Source organism: Dermacentor variabilis, unplaced genomic scaffold (genome assembly GCF_050947875.1).
Source record: "Dermacentor variabilis isolate Ectoservices unplaced genomic scaffold, ASM5094787v1 scaffold_12, whole genome shotgun sequence".
Classification (NCBI taxonomy): domain Eukaryota; kingdom Metazoa; phylum Arthropoda; class Arachnida; order Ixodida; family Ixodidae; genus Dermacentor; species Dermacentor variabilis.
In genome coordinates this window covers 46,672,378-46,687,031 of record NW_027460280.1, presented here as the reverse complement: position 1 = coordinate 46,687,031, position 14,654 = coordinate 46,672,378, and positions in this window count along the sequence as shown.

Here is a 14,654-nt window from a genome sequence, read left to right as displayed (position 1 = left end):
TCGTCCACGTGCTCACTGATCACCTGACGCTCCTCAGCGGATACGCGGTATGGGCGCTGCCGCAATGGCGCGTTGGAGCCAGTGTCGATGTGGTGGCTGACGGTTGACGTGCGACCCAGAGTAGGCGGAGCGACATCAAAAGAAGAGCGGAACTAGGCAAGCAGGTGAAGAAGCTGGAAGCGCTGCTCGGAAGTAAGGTCATCGGCAATGAAAGGTATGAATAAGTAAGGTGATGGCGGAGCAGAAGGGGAAAGTGCACAGAAGTCAGTGAGCTCTGTATACGAAGCATCCGGCACGTCTGTTATAAACATGTCACCAAGAGGCTGAACATGGCCAAGTGCTTCACCGCAAAGAGCCGTCAGGGCTGTAGGAAGAGGATTGCAGACAACGATGGCGCTGAGACCGGCTGAAACGTCAAGCGTGGCGAAAGGGAGGGGAACGTCTTTGCGGGTCATGAAGAGTTCCGATGGAGTGAAGAGGACAGTGCCTTCAGAGACAGCGCCACAGTAGACGGGAACAACGGCAGCCGAGTACGGCGGTATGGCGATGTCTTCCCGAAGGACTAGCTTAGCGGGAAGAGAAGTGGCGCCGACGAGGGGCACGTCACACAGAGGCGATAATTCGACTTCAGCACCTGCACAATTGATGACGGCGTTATTTCGCGAAAAAAAGTCCCACCCAAGTATCACGTCGTGAGAACAGGACTGCAGAACCACAAACTCTACAATATAGAGAACGGCTTGAATAACAACTCTAGCTGTGCATGCTGCTGAAGGCTGAACTGGCTGGGCGCTTGCTGTGCGAAGAGAAAACCCAGAAAGTGGCGTCGTAACTTTTAGTAAAGCGCGAGAGAGGTGTTCGTTTAGGAAAGACACGGCTGCTCCAGTATCAGTTAGCGCAACGGTAGGGACGCCGTCAACAGTAAGGTCGACAACCTTCGAAGGCGACAATAGAGGACTTGTACAGATCGATGGCGACGCAGTTCCTGCCTCCTGAACTGCGGCGCTTAGTTTTTCTCTTGCGTGGGTGAAGGGCGCCGACGCATGGGGGACAACGAGTGGCGACGCGGCGAAGGTGAACGACGTGTAAGGACTGGGCGCTCGGCTGGTGGCCTGTTCGACTGCCGACTAAAATAAGTGTCGTGGAAAGGCTGCACGTCGGCGTATGGAGGCGACTGCACAAACTCATCAGAGTGCAGCATGCCGCGGCGGCAGAGTCGTGCAACATGGCCGGGAATACCGCAGGCATAACAAATGGGCCTGTTTTCTTGCGTGCGCCAAAGATTAGTAAAGGCAGGAGCAGGTCGATGAACGGAACTGGTGATAGCTGCTGAGGATGTAGCGCAACGAGTGGTTGACGAGGAGGCTGCGCGGCGACGAATGCGTAAGTAAGTGGCGCGGCGACAGGGTACTGCTGATGCTGCATTGGTAGAGCCTCAGCAACTTGATCTTCAATAACCCGCCGAAGTGTAGGAGCGAGCTGTGTAGGAGGCTGTTGCGGCAGCGGCTGCTGTTGAGGTAGCTCAGCGAAGGGTAGCAGAGAAAGCTTACGTGCAACTTGCTCCCGCATGAAAGCTTGGATTTGTGTGAGCAAGGGGGAGCGATCAGAGAAGGCTGTCATGGAAGAGAGGGCCTCGTCAGCCACTGAGGGGCGCCTGGTCAACTGGCGCTGCCTCCTCAACTCCTCGTAGCTTTGGCACAAGTTTATGAGCTCTGCTACGGTGCGCGGACTCTTGGCGATCAACATTTGGAAAATGTCATCGGCGATGCCCTTCAAAATGTGCTTCAATTTGTCATTTTCGGACATAGAAGCAGCCACACGTTTGCACAGGTCGAGAACCTCTTCGATATAACAGCTGAATGTTTCACGTGGTTGTTGCGCTCGCTCTCGTAACCGCTGCTCGGCGCGCAACTTGTGGACGGCAGGGCGACCGAAAATTGCAGCGAAACTGGTCTTGAACGCGGACCAGGACTGAAAGTCGGCTTCGTGATATTTAAACCACAGGTGAGCCACTCCCGCAAGGTAGTATATGACGGCATTTACCTTGGCGGTATCATCCCATCGATTGTGCAAGCTCACCCGTTCGTAGGTAGACAACCAGTCATTGATGTCCTGTTCATCCGTACCGCTGAAAACCACTGGATGGCGTTGCAGGACAGCGCCAAAACAGGCAACGGGGGGTGGCGGCGACGTTGGCTGGGGAGAGTCAGGCATGACAGGAGGCAGAGTCCGAGACCGGAGTTCCAGGGTGTAGATGTTCTTGAATACCCCGCACCTCCACCAATTGTAATAGGTGTACTGAACAGTTCCGATGGTAACGTCTCTTCGTAACCGAGAAGGCAGGTGACGCAGAGCAGGGACAGCTGGTTGCCCGAATGGCTCACACTCGTGCTAAGCACTGGCGATCCGGCTGGCCTTGTTCTTGTGCTCTTCTTTCTCATTACAATATATATATATATATATATATATATATATATATATATATGTATGTGTGTGTGTGTGTGTGTGTGTGTGTGTGTGTGTGTGTGTGTGTGTGCGTGTGTGTGTGTGTGTGGTAGTAACTGGATTTTTCAATGAGCCCAACATATCTAGACAGAAGTGAAGGTGAAACCGAAGCAAGAAATGCACGTCGCGCGCATTTGCGAACTACACCATCTCACAAAGCACTGGACCTGGCGTGAGCCGATAAGATGGCTGATTACCAAAGCTGTTCACTCGTATGAAAGGTTATGAAATTCCCCGCGCTCGCCAATTACGATACCCGGACAGCCAGGCATCCTTCTTATGTGCGCATAGCCTAGTGAATTCGACCACTCAATGGGCGATCGACGCGGGCTCTAGTTTTCTCCACAACGTACTGCTTTCGTGAGATGCAGAGTAGCCACAGTTAAGCGAAAGCCAACACAACATCACGCTCGTGCGTGCATGTGTCCTGATGCGACGCCCCGGAAGAGTCGCACGTCAAACGGCGCTTTGGGGCTGTGTACATAGAGGGGCAACTTGCAATTGCACGCACGTGCGTTAATTGTCGACAAGAGCGGGGTAGTATGGCGCTGTAAGAGGCCGCAAAAAAGAAGCAGTTCATCGGCCCACCGGCGTCGCCATCCGCAGCTGTTCCTTGCCTGGCATACTCCCTTCTAGGCTCAGCTGCAAGCGAACGTCTGCTCCACTTGACCGCTCGCGCTAGCACCACAGCGACGAACTTCACGCCGAAAATGTGCTCGATAAATCTCGGTACATGTTCCGAGTGTTGTACATATGAGGCATGTCGAATGTGACCAACTTCTCTCGGGGCACTTAGCAAGCTGCCAAACTTTGCTCAGGCCGCGGGCTCGGCTCTGTGGCGCGGCTTGAACGAGCCACCACCTGGCGCCACTCATCGCAAGCGATACACGCGCGGCAAAAAAGGATCATAGCGGAGCCAGTATAACCGCGGAGTTGGCTGCTGCCGCACCAAACGCGCGCACGTTTACGCCGGCTGCTGCGCGCCCTCCTCCGCGTCGCTCTCTCTGCCCGACTCTCTGCCGCAGACAAGCCGCGTATATAAATCTGTTTCTCTCGGATAGGGCGCTGAGAGGTCGCCCGAACCTGAGGAAGTTCTCCGGGGAGTATAAACGATGCATCGAGCGGGCCCCTCTCTAGCACTCCATATCCCTCTTCCACGAACGGCAATCGTTTATTTACACGATGATTAGACAAGACAGATCTTTCATTCTGTTACTAAGCGGAAAGGGGGCCGCCACGCGAAAGCCTTTTTCCGACGAGCGTGCGTCTAGTTCTTTCTGGCACCCTTTAGCTGCATCGCACGTCTATGCGCGACTGCATTGTTTGCGCTTTTCATTGCTTCCCCGTGAACCAGACAAGGTAGGATGATGGCAGCGCTTCCTCTATGTAAGAGTTAAGCAGCTTCGTTAGCTCATTAATTTCAAATGAAATAAATATTATTTTTGGTCCTTAGTGACTAGTGCATAAGAATGCAACCTAGGTAATGAATTTTTACTAAAGTACGATACCTATTCATATTTATTTGAGCAAACACACACACACACACACACACACACACACACACACACACACACACACACACACACACACACACACACACACACACACACACACACACACACACACACACACACACACACACACACACACACACACACACACACAAACACACAAACACACACACACACACACACACACACGCACACACACACACACACACACACACACACACACACACACACAAACACACAAACACACACACACACACACACACACACACACACACACACACAGTCGCAATACGCAATTTAGTATGTAACGTGTTTTAACAGCAGGCAACATGAACATTTCGGTGTTGTTCGAGCGCCACAGGGGATTTCTCCAGGAATGAACAAAACAGCAATGGGAGATGGATGCTGTGTTATTTCATATTAAAAATGCCAGCTGCCTGTTCAAGTAGCGAGCCGCAAGGTTTGAAACTTAAACAAGCGGCCAGCAGATCCAGGCGATGTTATTGACAGTCATGTGCGAGTCACCGATTAAAATCTAGACGACAATATGGTAGTAGCAGTGCCCAAACTGGGCACTCACTTTCATAAACTGCTTTAACAAACGTGATCACATTACCTTAAAAGACAGAAAAAAAGAAACAATAATTGGTGTTGACTCGCCTTTCGCAGCATGGCAGCGCGTTTTCATCGGCCGAATGAAATATTGTCGGGAATTGTGTCGCGTTTTTCTATTATTGCTCATAGTTTGAAATCGAAAAGCCTTTTTCTGTCGTAAGCGGTAAGATTGGAAGGGAGAGAGAGAGAGGGGGGGGGTCGCGTTGCAGCCTCTTGCCTTCTAGGCTTTGGGAAACAATGATCCATGCCATCAGATCCGCTCTTCACGTCTCACTGCTCCTTCGATTATTTCGTCAAACATGCTCTAGCCTCGCATCATTTCGGTTCATTTTTTCCTTTTGTTCCTTTTTGCAGAAATCTCTCACACGAAATCTGGCCATTCAATTTCAAGTCATTATTGAAGTACGTGACCATGAAACTTTACTGCTTATGGCGCCTTACTCTCTTGATGGCGAGATTGGAAAAATAGAACTAGGTGGCCATGGTACGGGAAAAAAAACTCATGTAATAACGCTCCCAGTTGATTCCCCCGAAATTACTTTTACAAATACCGACTGTGTCGCATTTCTGACAAGTAGTGAAGTGGCCCTGTGCGTTGTGGCGCTTATCGCCTTCACGCTGTTTATTCTCATGCGCTCGTTTAGGTAGCGAAACGCCGCTCTTAAGAACAATTTATTGCGGTGAATTCAAGTTCGCATAGCAGTTTCGACGCATATCTGTGTGGTGTTGCAGCAGATTTTTTTTTCCGAGAGCAAACATTTTTTCTCGCCTTTAACTTTGTCTTCAATTGTCACGTCCCACTCTAGTGACCTGTATCGCTCGCCTTTTCATTCCCATGATCATTTGACTGCAATCGCTTTCAAAGAAATTACGAGTAGTGGCTCTTCCTTCTGGAAACTGTTACACCACCCACACTTGTTAAAATGTCTGTGGACGTTCTGGCAGCAATTTTCCGGTGCTTTTTTTTTTTCATGAAAGATCGGGCATGTTTATTTATTCTTCGGTCATTGTAAATTATTCCAAATAACTTTCCTTGCGTTTAGTGGTTGAACGAAGCTCGTTTGCCAGGCCATCCTGAAAGCGAACGAAACGATGAGGAGATAAGGCACCCGCGAAACCGCGTTGCGCACTTACGTAGGGCTACAACTGGATGGAACTCGACCCTCTCCCTTAACGAGTACTAAAACTGCATTAAAAACAAATCTGGGAGGTCAACAGCGACGGTGCCGTTTAACCTATGTCATTGCAGAGTGTACCTTGCGCAAACTCCGGCGCCGTAGACTCCGTTACTGTAACCAGAATCCGCGACTGATGTCTCGTAAACAGGGCGCACAGCGCGCGTTTTAGTGCCGACAGGCGGCACGCGCCCCTCGCAACAATGTTACGAGCCGAGCGAAATTATTCTTGCAGGCGACCGGGCGTCGTATTCTCCCTGCGCCTCTGTGTTCGCTCATATTCTCGCAAAGCCCTGATTCCTCTAATCCGTGCGCATATGCGCGCAACGAGGAGCATTCTTACGAAAAAAAGAGGGGCCACAGGGCGCCCCGTTGGTCTTTTCATCTTACGTATAATCACATTGAAAGACCAGCCACCAAGCGAGCTCACCGGAGTATAAAAGACCCGCAGTATGCGGGGACTCGAATTAGTGCTCGGCCCTTGTTACAAGCTCAGTGCCGCGATTTGAGTTCCTCATCCATCTCCATTCCATTAGCGTCCCTGATATGCATTAGATATTGAGCGTCACGCCCCCTCGTGCTCGCTGGCGTCTTCGGTGCTCTGTGGGCGTTCGCCGTCTTCGAGGTGGATTATTTGAACCCACGGAAAGCATAGGAAAAAGGACGAACAACGTATTAAGGGGATCGCAGTGTCTCTGCGGAGCTCTCGTTTATTTCTTATAGTCTTCTACTCCGCCCCTGCCTGTTTGTCGACGGACCAGTAAAAATTATCTGCGCGCACCTTCCAGGCTTCTCGTTTTATACGCACAATTTTCTTTACCTTCCTTTCGAAGAGACTTGATGAGCTCATTACGGTGACTCCATTTTCTTTCCCCTTCCTTCCAACAAGAACAGATTCTCTTAATGAACTAATCAACTTCGTCAGGCAGCTGCCTGTTTGCCTTTCGCGGTTAAGCGTCTGTAAGGATATTCCTTCAACAAATATCTCTGTTATGACTCCTGACTCGACGTATCTGTGGTAATAAGCTAATGGGGTGCCCATTATACCAGCCTAATACGCCGCCATGCTTCTTTCACTTCTCTACCGTAGAAAGAGGCACAGGGTCTGTTGAAAAAGCCTCTTTCGAAGTTGTCGCTAGGTGCGTACATTTCCAGTTCAATCCATTGCACATTCGCTATAATTCGATAGTGCAAAAGTCTGCCCTAGGCTCGATTAAAGGAAATGGCTGCCATTGAGAAGGCTTCGTATGTGTTAGAAAGAGTCCTGTTCTCTCGTCCTCTCAGTCTTTGCCTCGGTGTGCCTTCTCCTCAGCATAATGAGAAGCTTTTCGTGTCCGCAGAGGGACTTACTCGTTCTTTGAACTACTATAACATGAAAGTTGCTTCAGTGATCCGTTCCAGAAAGAAAGACTAAAGCAAAATAGCGCGCCGAGTTTTGCATCTAGCGGTTGCGGCGGCCTTAATCAGCGTTTGTGGGTGACCTCCGGCGGTAGATACGCTCCCTCTTTCTCAAGAGCGGCATGTGGGCGTTGTAACAGCGCTGTAACCGTCTCTGTACAGGGAATATATTTGCGCATTAATAAAGCGGCGCTCTCCGTGTGCCTCTGGAAATAACTTTGCACCAGTACAACTTTGTAACCCTTAGTTTCTTTTTTAGTTTTTTCTTTCTCTATACTTCGCAAATTTTCTTGCTCTCCAAACGTGTTTCCGTATTGTTGTATGTAACAATATGCCCATTAGCATGGGCGCTCGCACATTTGCTTTTAAGCCTTAATCTTCCTCTTCTAACTGTCTTCTCAGGTAAGAAAGCTCCTCGCTTTCTTTTCCTGTCGTCACCCACGGGGAAGAAGGATACGTGACGCGCCGCGAAAAATATGGTCACGCGGAACGCCGCGATCATCGAAGGAGGCGGTGATACCCCAATTCATGAGCTTGTTCTGACAGAGACAGATACCGAGGAGCGTTTCAGTAAGGGAGAGAGTGAAGCCGATCAATCTTGTCATTCACGTGGGCGAAGGATGGGCGGGGAGGAGGGGCGGGACTTGAAACAGCACGAGTATCAACCGTGCACGCCGAAAGCCGTGCGGCACGCAGGGCTGGTGAACGTTCCAATTTATTAAGCGCGCAATATCCCGCGCCGGGCACGGCAGCGCTGCGACGTCGTCAGTTCGTCGGCTGTGCTTTGCTCCCGTGTAATAACCTGCAGCCTTACCCTTTCCCCCCGCGTACTTGGAGGAGGGCAGAGGCGGCTTGCCTGAGGCAGGGAAATCCGGTGCCCGCTCTGCTTCGCAACTAATTAGGGGTGCACTGCGCGGCCAGGAAGATGCCAAACGAGAAACGGCCGACGAGCCTCCTCGTCACGCCGACGAGCTGGCACACCTGAAGGCCTGCCAACAAGTTGTTTCTAGGCTGCCGAGCGTTTGACGCCGACAGGTTTTACTGGGCCGTCAGGCGCGCAGACTGCTTCATTAAACCAAACTAACTAAGAAAAGCAAGACACGATAAACAGGCATGAAATTATGTTTTACCTGCTGAGAGGTCCCGGGAAAACCGTTTGCGATCAGTGAACGTATGCAAGCATTGCGAATGTTCCTTGTGCGTTTTTTTTTTCTTTTTCTGCATAGTAGTTGCATGACGCCCTTTTTAGGCGATATTATGCCCAATAGCTGCATATAATAGAAATACGACCCGCACCATAGAGTTTCAAAGCTACGCTGAAGGCAAACAATACTTGAAGCGGCACTCGTGCATTAGCCTACCCGATCTCTTCGAATATCGAACAGGCACCGAATTTACGCACTTTGACGTTCTTGTGTCCGGTTTGCCATGGGCCGGCTGTCTTCGCTAAGATGTCCAACATCACGATTGGCTGACATCCGCTCTCACGAACACTTGTAGCGTAAGTGCCTTTTTTTGGGAATACAGGCCCTGGTGAGAAGGTACTATCCATGGTGTTCGAATTCTGTCGTTTATTGGGCGTTCGGAGTACATGTTATAAGCAAGCGAGGATGCCTGTGCGTGTGCATGTGTGTACATGGGCTTGACATCCGAAGTCACAGTGTTACTCCAACTACACTATGAACTCGTGGGTGAAATCGTTGAGCTGTGTCGTAAGTCTGTGCGCGATCATACACGTCGTGCGGTGTTGGCCACAGCTCGGATAGCTCTGAATAGCTCACCCGGTACCCAAAGAAACAAATTAATGAAGCCGGTCTCGGGAAAGGAACTGAACAGAAACTCGCCGGAGCGTTGCTATACATTTGAGCTGTCTCCGCTGACGTTAGGTGTTCTCTAAATTGCCCAGCGTTTTATCTATCTTTTCGCCGTAAACGTAAGTGTTGCAACGTCACCTCTACTGGACGTTGCTTTCAAACGCTGCTATGCAACAATTCTTGTCCCACGCACTTTACACCTGCGAGGCACATTTAACGCATAGCGGTGAAGGAATCTTGTTTGAAGTCCTCGTACAAGCCTTGAGGTGGCCTCATTTAATTATTAGGTGGACACCCAATTACTTCCGCCACGTAGCACGGCGATTCCTCGAACGAAACCTTGTTTACATCGCCTTCTTGAGATGTTACTGTATATAAAATATGAATGACATAAACAATAATAACGACGTGCCCAATATGCGACGCGCCTCCTGATGCACACAACGACAGAAGAAAAAAAAAAGGCGGCTGCTTGTGCTGTAGCGGCAAAAAAACCTTTCTACGCGCAGAAACTTAAATGTACCTTATACGTGATTCTGTCTATCAATAATTCATGCCTAGCAAATTTTTTCATGCCATTTATTGTTGCTTTGTGCTGCAAATCTTTTCCTTCTTTTCACCCACTTCACCCACGTCCCTCCCTCCCCTGCCCTTCCTTAGTCAAGCGGGTTGTGCCTCTTCATACGGGATTATTGCTGTGGCAGCGTCAAGCTGCTTTGTTATGTTTCCATTTAATTCTCGCTTTGGACACTACATACTCACATTTCACAGGATTGAAGACGCGATAGTGGCCATGCTTTAACGAAAACCTGTTCACCAAGTCACGTGTCTCAGGCACGCTGACCACTATATTGGCCTGAGCGTTTTCACTTCTGATTCTATGAGTAAGCGGAGATAACAGACCAAAGAGAGGGATAAACCTGAGTGGCGCACGCATGTATTCGTATAGGTAGCTGCGAATAAGCCGCAGCGCCGGACTCAAGTCAGGCAGCATTTTTTTTTTGACACCATAAAGAACATGTTTGTGCGCGAATACAGCACCGGCTCGTTAAAGGAAATACAGATGTCCAGTATTCTGTAAAGACATGTTATGAATTTGTGACATTTTTGCGCCTTGGCGACCTCTAGACAGGTGTCGCAGAGGCAGAAAAGGATGGGGGTAGGCTAGAAGCCGTAGAGTAAGACGGTAAGGACCGAGAAGCCGTAGGGAGGGATACGGACATCACCGACTTCGGTTAGAATGAGAAAGTTATTCTCTATAGTCAACTATAGCCAACGACACACCTGACATCCCTAATGATTAAACAATTTAAAAAGGCGTAGGCTGCTCAGTAGATGTTCTCGGTGGAGAAAGCTGGCACGATGAGTTTTCGACGGCCTACGCGCTGTCTGTGCGCCATTGTACGCTCGTAATCGTTTCCTGCTGAATCTGGCTTACAGTGCTCGGCATACCGTAAGATTTTTATCTCCCGGTGCGCAAGATAGTGATGCTCAATAGATAATTGATCGGACTGAGTTCTTTCCCATATCTTCGTTAAGGACATAAAATAAATATCAGTTTCGTCATAACGTCGAAGTAATGAATGCGATAGCAACATGTTAGGATATTATTTTAACTGTGGGAGTCGTAGTTGTAGTGGCAGTATAAATTGAAGTAAACGTATGCTGACTGAGTAAAAACGAGCTGTTGTGCTGGGGCTCCTCTGCTTGAATCCTGTCATCGGACAAATTCGCTTATGTTTATTAATTAAAGCCAACGGGTTTCTTAGCGTTTCCTGTATGTTTTCTTAGTTTCCTGTATGTTTCAAACCTCTTTCCTGGGCCGATCCCAAAGGTTGTGCACAGCCGCGCCAATGAAATGTTGACTTAAAGGTTTGTCTTCTGTAATTGTTTCCACTTTTAATATTTATGTCTATGAATACTTTAGATAAGAAGAATGCGCTGTCTGTGTTTTGTTCCATGACATTTATTTGTAAACTGCCATTCTCAAAACTCTGCGGAATAATTTTGCCAAGAATGTAAGACCTGGTATGAGCAACTTTGGTGATGGAATGGCGTGATCCGCATATACCGCATGTCATATAGCATGGCGTGGCATATAGCATACATATACCCAAATATATACGGAACCTCACGGCGACGCCGACGTTTCCATTTCCTCACCAGGTCCTATTAAACTCTAGGCGCTGCAAACGCCCATTGACGTCTAACGCGAAACTGAAGCTCTAATGTACTAACTAATCCACAACCGATTCAAGGTACATGCATTTTTCGGGTTCTTTTTCTTTTGTCTCGTCGTACTTTGCTTACTAAGCACATCACATTGCATCTGTAAGCCGCCGGTGAAACTCAGTCCAACCGATTCAACAAGGAAGTAAAATATTGATGCAGGAGCCGGATAAGAAGTCGCATGCATGCGGAAATGTATGTAATTGATGTATGATATTGTTGGTAGTCAGCTACTTAGAAAATTGAAACTAATTTTATCTGTACTGTTGCGTTGTCGCACACAACGAAAATGACCTGTGAAATGCGTTTCTGATACCGAATGATGACATGAAAAATCGAGGGCGTAGAATAAACATGTCAACCCATTACACGATGTTGCACCTTCGCTTCTGTATTCATAAAAATTGTATTTACTGTAAAAAAACATTAAGACATGATTGCTTTTTCCGCGTACATGGAGATGCTGCTTTCAGCATGTAACCACAGTATGTAACCACAAAAAAAACAAAACAAAAACTTTTTTTTCACGCTGATAACATGCCAGTCGCTAATTATAACCGGCTTGAAAAGCGACGACGTACATTACCTTTATTTGGGTCTCAGGAGGCAATACTTTCTCTTTCTATTTCACACTAGACAGACAACAAATCGCTGCAGATGCGCAAGTCGCTAAGAGTGCTATCTGCATTGAGTTACACGAAATCCATGCCCGAAACGTTCCCGCACGTTCTTACCGCTCTTGCGTGCAGGATGCATAACTCGTAGCTCTCGACGGTGACGTGTACGAAGTCGCGCCGATCCTCACACACGCTAAACTCACGTTGGAAAAAAATATGACTGGAATAATGCGGGACAGCGCCTTTCTCATCCATGCCAGTAATTCTCCCTTATCTGGGCAATGAAAATTACATTACAATGCCAGTTCTGTGCGTGAACGACCATTTCCGCCCAAGCACCGCCCTTTCGGTCTTCGGTGGCTCGCCGCTTAAGCGAGAAATGGCAAAAAGGCATAGGTGCCAGAACCTGGCAACTATAGCTGTGTCTTCTTTGTAGTCATGACACAGGCACACCCCGGCATCTGTCCTTTCCTCTTTTTTTCTTTTTCGCTCTCTCTCTCTCTCTCTCTCGCTAATTTTCTCTCTTCTCGTCCTCATTAACAGGCGCAGGCGTATAGCTACGTAATTTGCACCGAGGAACTCGAAAGCAGTGGTGCTCATTTGCACGCAGGCTGGTTGTTTGATGAACGGAGTCAACACGAAGCTGTTCGTAATTGTGAAAAATACAATTTCTTTCTATTTTTTTTCCTTATCTTTGCGCGTCCTCATTGATAACTCGGGCTCGAGGATTCGGTCCCCGCCTCGGCAAACGAGAAAATTAAGACAATTTCCGTGTGAGACTTCTTTCTTTGTAAGCTCGGCGAATTGTCGTTCCTCCCTAACATCGTTTCACGGAGTTTGTCTCGGGGCAGCGCGCACGTAGCACTGTCGCTTTCTCGTGTGCTGTCTTCATGACTGCCTCTTGTTTGCGTGCTCGTTACTGCTCGGAACAAAAAGCGACTTTCGCTTTCCATCCGCGTTGGAGTTGCGAATCACTCGAGACGAGCTAAGCTTGTTTCGCAAAAAGATCCCGTGTTTGTTATAATCAGAGCTTTATGTTCAAGGTGACCAGAGTTAAATCCCACGCTGAAACTGGGTCTCAATCACTGTATAGTGTGCTGTACACTCTTGACGAGTTTTATTTTGTGTTGCTTTCGGTGGGCTCGATGGAACGACGGTCATTGCCGAGCCTATAACCCTTTCCGCGGGAGATTAGTAACCGAAAGGTGGATAGTGTGTAAGGTGGTGCAGCTATATTCATCCTTGCATATTATCTTTCCTTTTGTTTACCCTAAAGGCCCTGACGTGCATTAGGCACACACACACACGCACACACAAAAATGGAGGGGGTGGTTTGATTGCATAACAAGGCAAAACAAAACTAATGTTCTCAGGTTTAAGATACTACGTTTTGTTCTTGTTCTTTGTTCTTGTTACTTACATTCATTACCTCTGTCTTTTGATAGAACCACAGAGTATTGCGGTAATTAGAGTCTCCGTGTAATTCTCATTATGACGATTACCATTTGGAGTGCACACGCAGTCAGGAACACGCGGAGCGCTCGGGGTGCAAGATCTCGACTTCGGCTTGCCGGAATGTGCTCACGTCCGTGTCACGAAGTACGCCACACGCGTGAGCATTCGGGCGAGCAGATGTAAAATATTTGTGATTACCGCGTGCGAGAAAATTCATTACCCCTCCGCTTGCCGCCAGGTCGGCTGGCTGGCTGCATTCGCGCGCGTCCCTCCGCCGCTGCACGCGGTGCCCGAAGGCGCGCGCCGTGTTCCGCCGACGTCGGTTCATCCGCCGTAGAGCGGCACCGAGTCGGGCGGCGCGAGGCTCCTTGCCTTGTCTCGCTTATAGTTCTCGTGTCCTTGACTGTTTGTTTGCACGCTCAAGAGTTTGGCTAACAGGCCCCTAGGGCTAATTTTCTAGTGTCGCGTGCTACTGCGTTCATACTTTAGTATATGTTGGGATAGCTGATTTCGCATTGCGCCGTGGCTGCCAAAGTCCAGTTTGTTCGCTGCATTTGTCACAGCAAGAACTACACAATTTGAGGAAGATAATCAAAATAGAGAGAGAGAGAGAGAGAGAGAGAGAGAGAGAGAGAGAGAGAGAGAGAGAGAGAGAGGGGGGGGGGAGGGAGGGAGGTGCAATGTATAGAAAGGCTGAGAGTTTAACCAGACGTAGTTCCTGTTGGCTATCCTGCACTAGGGGAAGGAGTAGGGGGATAAAAACAGAAAGGGAGTGGAAGGAGAGAAAGAGAGAGAGAGAGAGAGACGAACACAAACAAGCTATAGAGCGGTAACGGTAACGCTATAGAGCGGTAGGGGGCGTCGTTCTTAAAGTCTATCTTGAACGCCCGTATACCGCAGGAACCTTAGTGACGCGAGTAAGGCCTTCGGCGGGGATCTTCTTTGGGAGCACTGACCTAAGGCTTTTAGTTCTGATAGTGCACGATTGTCCAATTGGTCCAGCACTCGGCACATCACTTCTCTCTAGGCACTATACCGCGGGCAGACACAGCTAATGTGTGCGAGCGTCCCATCGCTCCTGCACGTGTCGAACGTGTCGCACGTGTCGCACAGACGGTACATCATAGTCTGTTCACGTCGTGGTAACCCAGGCGGTAGACGCACCCGCATATCTGGCGACAACGAACGCAAACGACACATGGTGAAAAACGTTCGAGTCCCACAGGGGCAAAGTACATTCACGGGGCATCAATAGCAGCCCAGGCGCAGCGTCCGTTCGCGAAAGTGGAATCAAGACACGTTGACCACTTTCATGCGCAGATCAGGAGGCTTCGC